Consider the following 15,436-nt stretch of genomic DNA (forward strand, 5'->3'; position numbering starts at 1 on the left):
GCTTATTTCACTTAGCATAATATTCTCTAGGTCTATCCATGATGTTGTAGCAGGTAAGATTTCCTCTTTTTATAGCTGAGTAGTATTCTATTATGTAAATATACCACATCAAAATGAAAAGACAGCCCACTGAATGGAAGAACTTATTTGCCAGTGATACATATAATAATGGTTTAATACTCAAAATTTAAATAGAACTTGTAAAACTCAAAAACAAAAACACAAATAGTCTAATTAAAAATGGGCAGAGGCCCAGGATAGATACTTCTCCAAAGAGCATATACAGATGGTTCATAGACATATGAAAAGATGCGCACTGTCATTAATCATCAGAGAAATGCAGATCTCACCACATGCCTATCAGAGTGTCTGTCATCAATAAATCAATAACTGTGTTGGTAAGGATGTGAAGAAAAGGGAACCCTTGCGCACTATTGATAGGAATGCAGACTGGTGCAGCCACTGTAGAAAGCAATATGGAGTTACCTAAAAAATATAAAAAATGGACCTGCCTTATGACTCAGTGACCCTACATCTGGGGATATATCTGCGGAAACCCAAAACACTAATTTGAAACAATATATGTACCCCCACGATATTCCTATGTTCATACATTATTCCTTATTAAAGGTTTCCTCTTCCATAAATAATTAATTGGTCCTTGAGTTTTCATTATGATGTTTAGGAGAGAAAAGAAAAAGGAAGGTAGCTTGAGAAAAGTACTTTATTTATACTAAACATATTTGATTTCTCTAATTCTCCTTTATAAATTGAAGTTCAACTATTGGAAAATGTCATGCTGGGCACATGAATCAGTCCGCACACAGACACACGCTGCTCCGGATGTGGAATCTGGCTCAGAGGTACAATTTGACAGCTTGTATTTGCTTACTAGCCATCCCACAGCAGGCAGATGTTTGGGTCTGGAATAAGAGTTGTTTATAGATATTGTGAGAGTTGCCTGTTGGTACCAAGTATGTAAACATCTAGAATTCTGCAGAGCCTGGTTATGTGAGACATTCAAAAAATTTTCCACTAGAGTATAACTATTTCTCTATCTTCAACAGAGCTATTTTTTCTTCCTCCTATTTTCTCCCATGCCCAAACAGAATGAAACTCTGAGTCAAAATCATCCAGGTCCCTGTACCTTTTTATGTATTAGTAGGACTGTATTTCACTTTTTGCATAAAATGTTTTCCCTTTTCCCTAAAATCTACAGAAATTGATCCCACAATGCTCTTATCTCATTCTTATGATGAGCACTTGACCTATTCACAGGTGTGAGATGTGCAATGACTCACTTTCCAGAGACTTCTTACTGTTTTCTTGTGGCTATTGATTTCTTGTGGCTTCTTACTCTGATTTCGTGTGGCTTTTGCTTTGTTCTAGTTGGGATTGAAGAATTGCTTGCATTCAATCCTAAAATATTATTTCATACACTAATATAAGTTTGGGGAAAATTTAATAATAAAGTGTTATAAATTCCCCTTGGTGTTCAAAGCTGCTCTCATACATCATGGTGGACTATTCTAATAAATGAGTTTTCTAGCATTCTTTCATGACATATCATCTTACTAAAACCTTTACATGAATTTGCTCTGCTTTAAATACCTTCTCTTTTAGTGGTGGATGTATTATTTCCTGGAAGCTTCCATATAATTCTCTAGGTTACGAGAAAATCTTTCTCATCTGCCTATTCTTGACCTCATCACATACATGCTAAGAAGATTCAAATTATTACTTTTTCTATTAGCACAAACAATATATATTTAAAAAATATTCTGTGAGAAATCATAAAATACTTTATTTTTAAAGATTTTATTTATTTATCTTTTAGAGAGAGGGCAAGTGGAGTAGAAAGAAGGAGACAGACATCAATGTACGAGAGGAACATAGACTTCTAGCATACCCCCAATGAAGCACCTGGCCTGCAAGCCGAGCCTGTGCCCTGACTGGGAATCAAACTGGTGACCCTTCGGTCTGTAGGCCAGCGCTCAATCCACTGAGCCACACCAGACAGGGCCATAAAGTACTTTACATTTGTCATAAAATTATTTATATTTATCTTCTAATTACTCCTTTCAGGAGCACAATACAGATTTCATATCAGTTACACTTTTTCTCAGGTCAAATTGAGTTTCTTGTTAGAATAAAAGTCTTTGGGAATTGTGTGCTTGTGGTCTAAGTACATAGCATTTCAATTATTTTAGTTTTTTTCTTGTTTTGTTTTTTAGTTTAGGTAGTAAAAAGCTGCTTAAACTATGCATAAACCCTGAAATGTCCCTATGAATTTTTATACCACCAGAAAAATGGAAACAAGCATTGTTTTTGATTTCTAATTAAAAAAAATTTTGGTGTTCTAAGTTTCAAATTTATTTTTAATTATTCATTTTAAAGCTGTAAAGAGTTTCTGGTTCTGCATCTAGGTCAGTGGCAGATGGTCTCCGGTGCAGCTGTTCTCCCCACTACCTTTGTGTCCTGCCCATTCTTCCGCCCACATGAATTTGGTTCCATCCCTCTAATCTTCCACTGAAATGGCTCTCATTCATTCTATTTGGGGAAATAATGTTTGTCAGATTTTGGAATTCATCTTTCTTGATTCTTAGCAGTTGTCCCATTGCTTCCTCCTTCTTTGAGGCACACATGTCCCTTGGCATTTTTTTCTTTCTCTGACAACTTTTCAATGTCCTTAGCAGCTTTCATTGAACTTTAAATCTTGACTTTTTTCAAGGCTCTGTCTTAAGCTTTTGTTCTTTTTTTTCTGTACTCTATTCATTAGAGATCACAGCTAGAGCTAATGGATTCATTTGTCTTTTATGGCTGATAATTCTCAAATATAAAATCTCTTTCCCAGAGCTTTTAAAAATGATCTGCAATACATATATACATCCGAATGGATGTATCATAGGCAGCTAAGATTCAACATGTGCCAAACTGAACACAAGAGTTTCTCTCCATTCCTATCTGCCCCCACCAAAAAAGGTTATTCTCCTCAGATAGTAAGTGGGTCCAAATTCTACCAGGAACCTGAATTATGCCTGGCTCCTTCCTTTTTACCCACTTCCTTAGTTAATCAGTCACCAAGTTATTTCTACTTGGCCTCTAAAATGCTCGTATATCCTATTGAGTCTACTTCTCTTCATTCTACAGTCACTATGTTATCCTGGACTACCATCGTGTGTCCCCTGGAATGCAGTCATAATCTAATTAATATTCTGGATTCTGTTTAATTGGTTCTTTGTACTACAGTCAAATCAATTTTCTTTATGAAAAGCATATTTAATCATGTCACTCCTATGCTTAAAAAGTTGTTTAGCCCTGGCTGGCACAGCTCCATGGATTGAGCCTGAGCCTGTGAACCAAAAGATTGCAGTTTGATTCCCAGTCAGGGCACATGCCTGGGTTGCAGGCCAGTTCCCAGCAGGGAACGTGCAAGAGGCAACCATACATTGATATTTCTCTCCCTCTATCCTTCCCTTCCCCTCTAAAGATAAACAAATAAAATATTTTTAAAAAGTTGTTTAATGTCTACCCAGTTGCAAACTTGACCTACAAGATTGTGTAAGTTCTGACACCTGCCTACCTCTCCAGCTTTGCCCTATCCATGCTTCATGAAACTCATTGCTTCAACAATACTGCCTTTCCTTCACTTCTTGCAATATGGCATGATACTTCTTCCCACTCCAGGCCTTTCTTTGTGCTACTTTCCTTGCCTATATGATTCTTCCCTTTTAATTTATGGATAAATTAATTTTCAGAGCTCAAATTTTACCTCCTTGTAACAATTGCTAATAATCCAGATTAAATTGGGCGTCTTGTTAAATGCTCTGATTAGACCTTTTTAATGGACCGAATGTGTCTTACCAAAAATTTATATGTTGGAGCCCTACCCCAAAGACTGAGGGTAGGGCTTCAACATAGAAGTCTGTCTTTGGAGATGGGATCCCTAAGGAAGAAATTCAAGATTAACTGAGGTCATAAAAGGAACTTTTTTTCTTTCTTTCTTCCTTGCTTCCTTCTTTCTTTTTTTCCTTTCTTTCCTTTCCTTCCTCCTTCCTTCCTCTCCCCTCCCCCTCTCCTCCCCCTCTCCTCCCTCTCTCCTCCCTCCCCTTCTCTCTCATTTCCTTTCCCCTTCCTTCCTTTCTTCCTTTTCTCCCACTTTCTGTCTCTCTCTTTCTCTCCCTGAAAATGTACTGCAGAAAGGCCATGTGAGCACATAGTGAGAAGGTGACTATCCGTAAGCCACAAAGAGAGCTCTCACTGAAAACCAACCTTATAGAACCCTGATCTGGGACTTCTAGCCTCCAGAACTGTGAGTCAGAAATTCCTGTTGAAGCTACCCAGTGTGTGATGTTTTGTAATGGCAACTTGAGCAGATTAAGACAGACTTGTACTTTCTTGTTATAGCATTTTTTATGACTCTCATTAACAAATTAGTAAATCAGTCATTTTATGACTGACTCTCCTTAAAAGAATGTAACCTACATGAAGGCTAGGATTGGGCTTGTCTTGTTTAGGACTTGACCTCCAGTGTCTACCTGTGTCATGGGTAGTCAACAGGAAAATATGTTGATTGCATGAATATCCAGAAAGAAAGAGCATTGAAAGGGTTAACTCTTGGAAAATGAGATCCTAGAGAGAAGAGATTCCCGATCACAGGCAGACATAGGCACAAAAAGGATGATAAAATAAGATAGTGGGAGAATGAGTTTATTGAAGCAAGGCATCTTAGAAATTCATCAGTAGTTCTATCCATTGCTAAAATAATTACATAGATATATGAAGTTCAAGATTCAGCTGGGTTTATTTGTTGAAAACCTTTTACCCATTCCTTTGTCCTCACACTCCTCCTATAAGACCTGTTATTTTGAACTAAATATAAAATTATTGGTAGTGCTAAAATACTGCAACTTGAAACTATTGCTCATCTATGATATCTATCTGGAATAATATTCTCCCTCTGTCTCCTATCTAGTTGACAAATACAAGTTTAAGTCACTAGTTCTTAACTTTGGGGTTTTTTTTTTTTTTGGATAAACTTGAGGCTATATATGGGAACCATCTAAAATTATATGCTTCCTTTGTATAAATGCATGGGCATGTGTTTTTGTGAAATAAGGTGAGAGAAAGCTTGACAGGTACATGCAATAATTTGGAAATTTGAAAAATAAACTCTGGAAAGAGGTAGTTTTATCCTGTAAATGACTAATGCAGCCATTAAGGGGAGATAAGGGGACTCCATTTTCTTTCCCTAATGCATCACTGTCGGAAAGCACTGCCTGGAGAGGCTCCTGGGCTTGAGATTGTCACTGTCTGTTTTCTCCACTCAAGTTATTTGCCCCATCTTTTGTTTTCTTTGTATTGCTAAATATTTAAGGTTTGCATTAGGCGTTGACTGCCTTAAACTCTTGAGTAAAGTTCAGTCTTAATGAGGTAAATAAGTTTCTAACTCAGAAACTAGAGGTTGGATGAGTTATACTGCTAACCAAAAATTTTTAGTCAGCGGTAAAATATTAAATGACTCAAGTAAAAAGACATATATCAAAACTATATTAGAACTATAAGATTTAACATAGTTATTTAATATTAAAGGGTATTCAAATGCATGCATAATAGAGACATTTATAATAATTTGACTTCTCTGGTTAAAGCAGTTGTTCAAGTTTATAAGGTTTTTTTTTAAACCTGCCATAGTTTGCTCAGTTAATCTACCTTTAGATTATAAAATCAAGTGAACGCATGTACAGATTTACACACATATAGATTGAGCTAACGCATGTACAGATTTAAAATGAGATAGCTAAACTAAATATATCCTGACTATTATTCATTTCAAATACGTAATTATTTAGGGTAATGAAGGCCTACAAATGAAATTTATTGAGCATGGAGAAACCTAGACACCCATATTATCTAAACAAAGACTTATTTTCTGTAACTGAAACTTCCAGCGCCTATCAGGTACCCATTTTCCCTTCTCCTTATTAAGAGAATGACTTTAATGGAGTTAGAAAGGTGTCTAACCAGAACATTACACTTTCTCATCGCTCCCACAGGTAGTGGTGACTAATGAGACATAAACAGGAGTTACTGTGTAGGCTTTCGAGAGCATTCATTTAAAGGGAACTGAGTCATCTGGGAGAATGCCCCCATTTTACCCTTCATTCTTTTTCCTTCTTTCTATTTGGAATATGAAAGTGACAACTGAGTCTTCAGCATCTTGCAACACTGAGGCAGCCTTGAGAATGGAAGCCACAGCTAGTAATGGATATGCAGAAAAAAGTGAAGGGTCCTGGGCAATGGTGACACTATGTGCTAGTCTGACTACTAGCAGCAAGCACTTATAAAAATAACTTAAAGAAGATAGAAATTTATTTACTTTTGCCCTTAGGGAACTCTGAAGACAGGTAGTCCACTCAAATATAGATCGTAGGTAATATTGCCTAATTGAAAATTAACCTTGGTAGTCAAGGTAATGGTGAATAGTGGCTGCCTAAATCTCAATCTTTCATTTATTTTTCCCAACCCCTACAAATTAATAAGAAAAAATAAATTTATACATTTTTAAACTTTCATTATGACTGGAAGATAGAAAATATTATCTTTAACTATGAAAATAAACAATTTCTAACCAACCTTTTTCTTGAGGGCTGTTGTTTACAGTGGTGCTTTTGCATGGGAAAGACAACCCCTCTAAGAAAAAGTACACCCCCCAGTGTAAAAGTGCTGAAAAGAATCCTGGAGATCAAAGAACTGACTATTTGAAAGGAACTTAAAGTATAGAACTTGAGGAATCAGTGTCAGCAAAGCAAAGATTCATAGGGAGAGAATGGTGACAATGAAGATACAAGTGGCATGTGGAGACTGAATGATAAAGGGAAAAGGAAGTGTAATAAAAAAAATTTAGGTTTCTAAAAAAAAATAAGAAAGAAACCAAGTTCCCCCAGCCTCAAGCACACTGCGTTTGACTGCATCACAGAGGGTGTCCCAAATGACACCTCTCTGCTTTCAGCCCCGAACTTCAATCCTGATCACGAGATACATAGACACAAGCAACACTTACATGTATAAAGCTACTATCAGGAAGAAAACACATAGAGAAAAAGTTTCATCTCCTCTAAAATATGAAAAAAGAAACCTCTACAATAGCACTGCAAACTGAATCAAATATCTTCAATCCAATATTTGGGGATGTATAAAAATAATCAAAAACAAAGAAAAATCTTGAATCAGCAATACAAGCTTAAGAATAGAAATGGCCCCCAAAATTAAATAAGAGTTGACTGGATTCCAGAAAGACATGAAGGTAAAACCAAAAGTCTTTGCAAGCATAAAGACTAAGTTTAAAAAATGTTCAAAAGGGAATATGGATTAAAATACAAATTTAGTAAGGGGCGCTAAAGAATAGAAGAAAAATAACGAAGAGAATAGGAATGAGAATGACTTAAAAACCAACAAAAGGAGCCAGAGAGAAAGCAAAGGGAATGAAGACAAAGAACATCTAACAACCTGAATCTTGGAAAGTTAACAGTAATGGAACCCAATTAATATTTTAAACTATAATACAAGAAAAGTTCCAGAAAAATAGAAAATCTGTACTGACATTTATTGATAAGTTCCAAATTCAAAATTGATCTGGGACAATATCGTCTGCTCTGTTCCATTAGTCTATTTATCTATTCATATGTCCACACAAAATCTGAATTATTGTATCTTTATAATAAGTATTAAGATCTGGCAATATGACTACTTTGTATAGCTCTTTATTGTCTCGATATTATATTTTGGTATACTGATTTAAATTTTTGAACTGGATTTTTAGTTTCCACAGTAAAACTTGTGCTTTATTGGGATCTTATCAAATGTATGTATCAATTTGGTAAGAGCAGACACATTTGTAATACGGAGTCTTCGAAACAACAAATATGGCATTTCCTTCTAATTTCTCTCAATACGAATTGGTAGTTTCAGTGAATGGCACTTATTTTCATTTCCATGTTTTAAAATTAAATACAAAAAGAGATTTTCAGAGACTGAGAGGCTCTGATTAAATAGTGCTAGAGAGTGTCCGACAGTGAGGGAGACAGACTGAGTGCATCTGTGATCCATTTCTTTCCTGAGTATAAAATTCAGGAATTTGAAACATCAGCAGAAATATAACTTTTTTGAACTTAATCTTTAAAATGTACTTCATATGCATTTTAATTTCTAATACCCAACATGATAAAACATAGAAAAATCCTTGAAATATATTCATCACCCAATCATTTCTTTGTTATATTATTAGTGTTCCACTGTCTCATTTGCAAAAAGCAACATTTCAAAATTTGTTTTTTTATATTATAAGTATTTTAAGATTTGTAAAATTTTCCTAGGCTGGTCAGGTAACAAAAACCAGGTAGCTTAACAAAAATTTACTTTCCCACAGTTCTGGAGGCCAGATGTCTATGGTCAGAGTGTCCTCAAGTTTGATTCCTGCCCAGAGCTATAAATCAGAATCTGTCCTCCCATGCCTCTCCCCTAGCTTCTGGTGTGCTGGCAGTCTTTGGTATTCCTTTGTTTGGAGGTGGATCACCCAAATCTCTGTTTTCATGTTCACATGACACCCTCCCTGTGTCCAAATTTCCCCTTTTTATAAGAAAACCAGCCATTTTCAATTAAGGATCCACCCTTACCCCAGTATGACTCCGTCTTATCTAGTTACATCTTCAATGACCTTATTTCCAGATAAGGTGTGTTTTCAGGTGTGGTGGGTGTCTGGACTTCGTCATATGGAATATGGGGAAACAAATTCAACCCCTAACAAAAATTATTTCTGTATTGTGAATAGTTTAAAATGCAAATTTAAAATAATTACTTATACCCTTATTTTATTTGTACAGATAACATGCAAAAAATTGAAACAGGACTATCAAATCTCTAGGAAGCTATCAGGAAATTCACATATGAGTCATATAATATTAGGAAATACTGCTCTGTAGGAAAATGAGTCATCCTTTTTTTTTCTTCACTAAATTTTCATAGTCTTTCCTGATAGAATAGAATTTTACTGCCTTACAACATATCCCATTTTGCTTTATAATTATATTGAATGTTTATCTTCTTTATTAGACTGTAGACATTAGAAGTGGACTGTATATAATTTTAATGCCAGTGTGCTGCACATAGTAGGTGTTCAATAATTATCTCTTCAATAAATAAATGACGGAAGGTGGTGGTACAGAAAAATAACTGATTAAATTTCACACTGCCATCATTGCATTTTTTAAATATAACACTTTGCTTGCATAAACATCCTTTGAGTGGTGTCCTTGGTTTCAGATGGCTGCACAAACTTTGTTAGTTAATATGTAGGAATTACTGTCCCTTCCACTACATTATAACCCAGTGTGAAGTGTGGCATCTGCTCAGCAATGCGCAAAACGGCATCCATCACCCAGGAGCAACGTTAAGTCTGACTGAAAGCATAGTGGCTAAGATTTAATACAGTCAAAATATAGTTACCCAAAGGTAAATTTCACTGGGGAGGAAAAATTAAGCTATTTTGCCAAGAAATCCATTGAATCTTTGAAAACTGAATCTACAAACTCAAATTTTTCATAATATTTAGAGCTCTAGAAATATCTGTCTGTGTTACTATGTGGTACTTAGCTTTGTTTGTACACTACTAGCTGCTAAAGGGATATTTTACTGTTTCAAAGTATTGGGATTTTCTCCTGTCTTTTAAATGCAATGGAAAAGACCTGCAAATAAATTTGTCTTCCTATTCACTTTCCAGGAAGTTAAGATTGTCTTAGGATCTTTTTCAAACGTGGTAGTTAAGTATGCAATGTATCAGTTTTATATTTTTAGCAATATATCTTCATCAAACCATCATACTTATTCAGGAAAGAAGACAGTACTTTTATAAAAGTAAGCCATCTCTGAGCATAATAGCAAAAAAAATTTTTTTGGTAATGGTTCTTAAATTTAAAAGCCAAGTATCACCAAAGCAAAGGCTGACACAAATTCTCCGGGGCATAGGGTCATAATAGGAATCAGCCAAGTAACTTTAAGGTCATAGATTTTAGATTCTCAAATTTATGAGAATTAGTTTCATATGTCACAATAAAGAAAGTATTTGTTTTAATTTCAAAATAAAATACATTTCCCCAATTTTATTAAAAGAGGATACAATGATTTGTTTACTCATTTTATGGGTTCCTGTGTGTTAATGTGCTTTCAATAGATCAGTTTAAAGTAGTGGAATGAGCATGAGTTTTGAAGTCACCTTGAGTCTTTTCAAATGCCATATAAGAGAGATTCCAGACAATAATAAGCATAAGTTCTCTGCTCATTGAGGAAGATGACGGGTGCATTCATACCCAGTAATTTAAATATTTTTCACTTAAAAATTTTTTTTGGCAAGAACTTATGTTTTTGTTAAATAACTAAAAGTACATAAGAAGCCAATTCTTTATATTTTGTAAATCTCTCTGCTAGTTTGTTTTTTTGGGGGGGGTTATTTTTTAAGTATAGATTTTAAAAAAATCAATGATTTAACCATAGAATATTTTTTAAATTATTGAAAGATTGAATAAATCTATATATACACATATATAAGAATTTTAAGTATTTCAGTATACCATACTTATAATCCTTTTGTTTTCTGAAGATTGCCCCCTTTATTACATTTATAAAAATAAGCTAGTATGATTGAGAAGCACAATGCAAATCTAAGGATTGGGGGAATGATAAAAACTCCCTGGGCTGTTGGATTGCATTTCCTTGGAAAAAGACGTAGGGATTGAGCTCTGTCATTGATTATTGCAGGGTTTCAGTAGACAGGTTTCCCAAGATTCCAGAGCAAGAGTTAAAGAGACTATATTTCTGGACATGTTGACTTCTTAGGATAATTGACATCAAATTTTACTGCTGTAGATTTCCAAGCAATTTGTACCTCTTTCATTAAGTGCAATTCCTTCATTTCACTTAAAAGCCCCTTTCCCTTCCAAGCACCAGCCCTAATATGCCTACAGAGAGTTTCCCTTACACTCTCAGATACTTCTACTCTTAGTAGATCACTCAATGCTCCCCGCTTAAACTTCCCATTTTCCCTCTTTAATCCCATTAGTTATATTATTTCTTTTTCTGGGCTCTAACCAGTTTGGAATAGCTCCTTATCTAGTCCTTTCTAACTCCATCTGTCAAAAATGTTATCTTCAAGGCAGAGAGCAGAATGCATCTCTTTCACAAAGCCTTTCTTAATCCCACCAACCAGATGTAGCATTTGTGCCCCTATAGTCCTGCACAAGTGTTTTAGAAACACTTGTCTTAGGAAACCATGTTTGCATTTAGTTATAACTATATTGTTGATTTGTTTGTATTTCCACTTTTAACTTCTCCAGGTTAGAAATTTTTTAAAAATAATTCTACCTCCACATAGTACAGTGTTTTACACACATTTGGAATTCTAGCTTAAAATGTTTGAATTGGACTTCGTTTATATGAAATTCTAAAAAATCCAAGATACAGTGACAGAAAATAGGTCCATGGTTACTAGGGGGTGGGAGGTACACAGGAGATAATGTTCAGAAAGGGGCATGATAGGGGGATTATAATGCAATATGAGGAAAATTTTAGGGGTGATGGATATATTCACTATTTTATCCTTATTGATATATTTATGGATATATATGTAGGCAAAACATTGAAATATGTGTTGTTTATCAAATTTTACTACAGTAAAATCTTCCAAAAATGTTCATGCAATAAATAGAGTACTTTGTGAAAGAATGTTAGGGTTGTCAGTGAAGGCTTTTTATGGAGATAGCAATGAGGTCTCATTTTAATGGATGAGAAAGAACCAATCCCATGGAATTCTGGGAAAAGATTTATCCAGAGAGGGGGAACACTTGCAAAACCATCAACAGCTTAGAGTATTTATGAAAATGAAATGAACAGAAAATGTCAAAAGTGGGAGACTGGCAAGAAACATGGTTAGGGTGGTGGGCTGGGGCTCCTCAAGATAAAGAGTTTTGATTTTATTTGAAATACAGAGGGGAAGTTACCGAAGCATTTAAGCAGGACCTTATGTTGATGTAATCCAAGTTATGTATTAAAAAGATTACTCTAAGACATGTGTACAATAAATCCATGTGTCTGTGTGCCACATGGCTTTTGGGGTTGTGAGAATGGGGGTGGAAATTAAATTGAAGCGGAAAGACTGGGTGTGCTGGCGGAATGAAAGACTACGTATCCTGAATTGGGATGATGTAAATACAGATGGAGAAGTGTGAATTAATTCTTGATATATTTTAAAGATAGAAGTGGAGATACTTGTGAATAGTTTTAATAAGTGCAGAATCAGACAGAGAGTAGAATAAAGCATAATGATTAATATTCTGGCTCTAAGCTACCAGATAAAAGTAGTTTGGGGACAGGATAGAAAGAAAGTAGAAAAATTCCTTGGCAAGTGGAATAGGGAAACTGAGACACACAGCTGAATACAATGGCTGAGCAGCTTACAGCCAGATACTAAAGGTCACCTCCCTAGAGGTAACATCTAGAGGTAAAATACAGTTGCCCCAGCTGTATTTTAGCCCCAGGCCCAGAAAAGCAACAAAACCAGGTGGGCAACTCTAGGATCTACTGCAATGACTTAAGACCCCCTGCCCTGCCGCTGACCAATCAGAGGAGACCATGATCCCAAAAAGGGCACACCTGGACAGCTGATGAATGTACTGCTGAAATCCTCCCCTGAAACCTCCCCTAAGACCCCCACCTACAAGAAAGAGATAAAAGCCCCAAGGCAAAGGACCCAATGTGTGAGCTTTCCCTCAGGGAGCAGCCAGTGCCATCTTCCTTTTCCTTGTCTTTCCACCCCCACTTCTTTCTTCATAGGCATGTGTCCCAGACTGTTTCCCTGAACCTGTTCTCAAAGCCCCTTTTATCTGTAATTCTTTACTGTGTCAGTGAGAAGAACTGAGATTCCAGTAACAATACCTATACTGTGAGAGGTGTGTAGGTGTTGAGATTGTGCAAGAACCATTGGGATCCCCTTTACAGGCTCACACTCATCCTGAAATACATTCTCAGTGAGATGAAGTGGGAAATTGTCCAAACTGTTTAAATTGGTGGGTGTTTGTTGTGTGTGTGTCTGTGTGTGTGTATGTTTTAATCTAACTATACTTTACCTCCAACCTATCCTGTTTTGTAATTCCCAGACTCTTCAACATCTCCATCTGAGCATTTCACAACAATTTGAAAGATCCCATCTGTCACAGGTGGGCACAGGTAACCAGGTTCTTGGTTATCGGGACAAAGAATTGAACTGAACACACAGAGTTTATAGCAGAGAGCACCGGAGCAGGCTAACTCCAAGCAGAGATTGACCTCATAGGCTGGAGGGATTCTATTATAGAGAAGGTCCTTCCTGGCTAGTTTTGGGGGGCTTTTATTGTGCACATACAAGTAGTTTTATTACTTTAAAGCTACTGCACATGTGCTCTCCCATGATTTTCCTTGACTGGCCACCAGAGAAGGGGTTGTGCAATGTTACCTAGTGGACCCCCTGCTTCTCCTAGGGTCCCTCTATACTAGGTTCACCTTGCTTGCCCCCAGGGAATCATAGCTCTCAATGTCAGAGATTGGGACTTTAATGAAGACACTATAACTTTTGAATAAGTAATTCTTTTTCTTTTCACCAAAGTCCCTTAAAACTCCCACAAACATACACTGTTCTTCCTCTCCCACTTTGCCTGGTGCAGGGTACCACATCTCAGGAAAAGAAATAGAGATCCATGGCTCAGGTTGCCCCCAGTAATCTGGGCTCAGTTAGTAGGCCTCCCTCAGTTCCCAGAAACATCAGCTGTGTCACCACTGGGATCTCCAATTCTTAATCCCAAACCACATTGCACCTTCTCGTGGCCCACCAGCAAGACTCCTTTCACCGTTTTCCTTCCTGCATTCTTCTGAACTGTTCAGATGTAGCAGCAATAGCAGAGCTCTCTCTTGCTTTCTAGCTTCCTAAGCTCTGTGGCAAAGCAGACCCCAAAGCACGTGGTTCTCCCCTGCCAAAGCTGAGTGGTTCCCAGCACCAGTCTTCCTGTGCAGCCCTATTTCTGACTCCTCCCACAATCAGCTACACCTGCCAGCATTCCTGTATTTTTCCAGCTTTTCTGGGATGCCATAGTAAGTCTGGGCAGGCATGGCCCTGTGGCGTGGAGCCAATCATTTCCAAGCTCTTACGCAGGCACTATAAACCAGGGGGAGTTGCCTTGCAGTTACATCCTGGGTGGAAATCACTCCCATCTCCCTGGCTCAAAGTATGGCCACGGCTATTTAACATATCCATGAAACCTGTCAACAGTGTAGATATATTAAATGACCATTCTAGAGGTTATATGCAAAACTGCTGCTATGCAAAACAACTCTTAATGGCTGCTCCATGTGTCCCATCCCCTAGTTCAGACTTATGGGGGTTGAGGACATCCTATATTTTTAATATTTCCTGGACACCCTGAGTTCTGGACCCTGTTACAAATCTCCATTTGGGGTCTTCCCACTTGGATGCACCCTGTTTTTATGCTGTCTGCCCTACCAAATAAACAAGTTTTATCTATCATAGATGTCCATAAAACCCTGTATTTGAAAATACTATGAAAAAGGATGTTGGTTTGTGGGATTTAATTGCTACATAAATACCAGTGCAAAATAATCCATTCACTATAATTAACTATTGCATTTTTATTAGGTTCTGACTAGTCCCTTTATTCTGAAATTTAGAAAGCTCTTTGCCAATACACATGAAGAAGAAGAGGAGGAGAAGAGGAGAAAGGAAAAGAATTTTAAAAAATTTGAAATACTTGTCACTGAGTATACAATATTTCTACTTGTAGCAATATTTCATTTGGAATGGTCTATTAGGATTCTAACATATTTCAGTTATATGGGGAAAGGAAATATAAGATAAATATAGCTTCAGTTATTTAAGAAAAACACACACTAATGAAATACAAAGCCCCAACTCCCTTTTCTTGGTCAGGATAATTGATCTTTCTATATAGTAATTCCTTAAGGGCATCTTTCTTGAGTATTTCTCTTGATTTATAACTTCTTTTCTATGAAAGCTTTTTCAAGCAGGGCTGTGCTGACTTTTGCTTGATTGACAGTTTAAACATTTGCTAAGATATCAGGCTCAAAAGGTTCTAAGATTGTGATAGATCACAGAAAGGAATTGTTACAAATGAATTTAAAAATATGAGCCAATAAGGTAGATCTAAATAAAATTTAAGTTCTCTTCAGTGTTAATTTTCTAGGTTCAGGATAATTTTTCTTCATTCTAACTTCAAAAATGTGGATTTAGTATTCTGAGATAAGTTATTTTATTCCTAATTTGTATTAAAATAGGCATATTTAATGTCTAATCATGTCTGTTTTATATAGACTTTAATTT

The sequence above is a fragment of the Artibeus jamaicensis genome, unplaced genomic scaffold (assembly GCF_021234435.1).
Source record: "Artibeus jamaicensis isolate MK-2021 breed Jamaican fruit bat unplaced genomic scaffold, CSHL_Jam_final contig_387, whole genome shotgun sequence".
Lineage (NCBI taxonomy): Eukaryota > Metazoa > Chordata > Mammalia > Chiroptera > Phyllostomidae > Artibeus > Artibeus jamaicensis.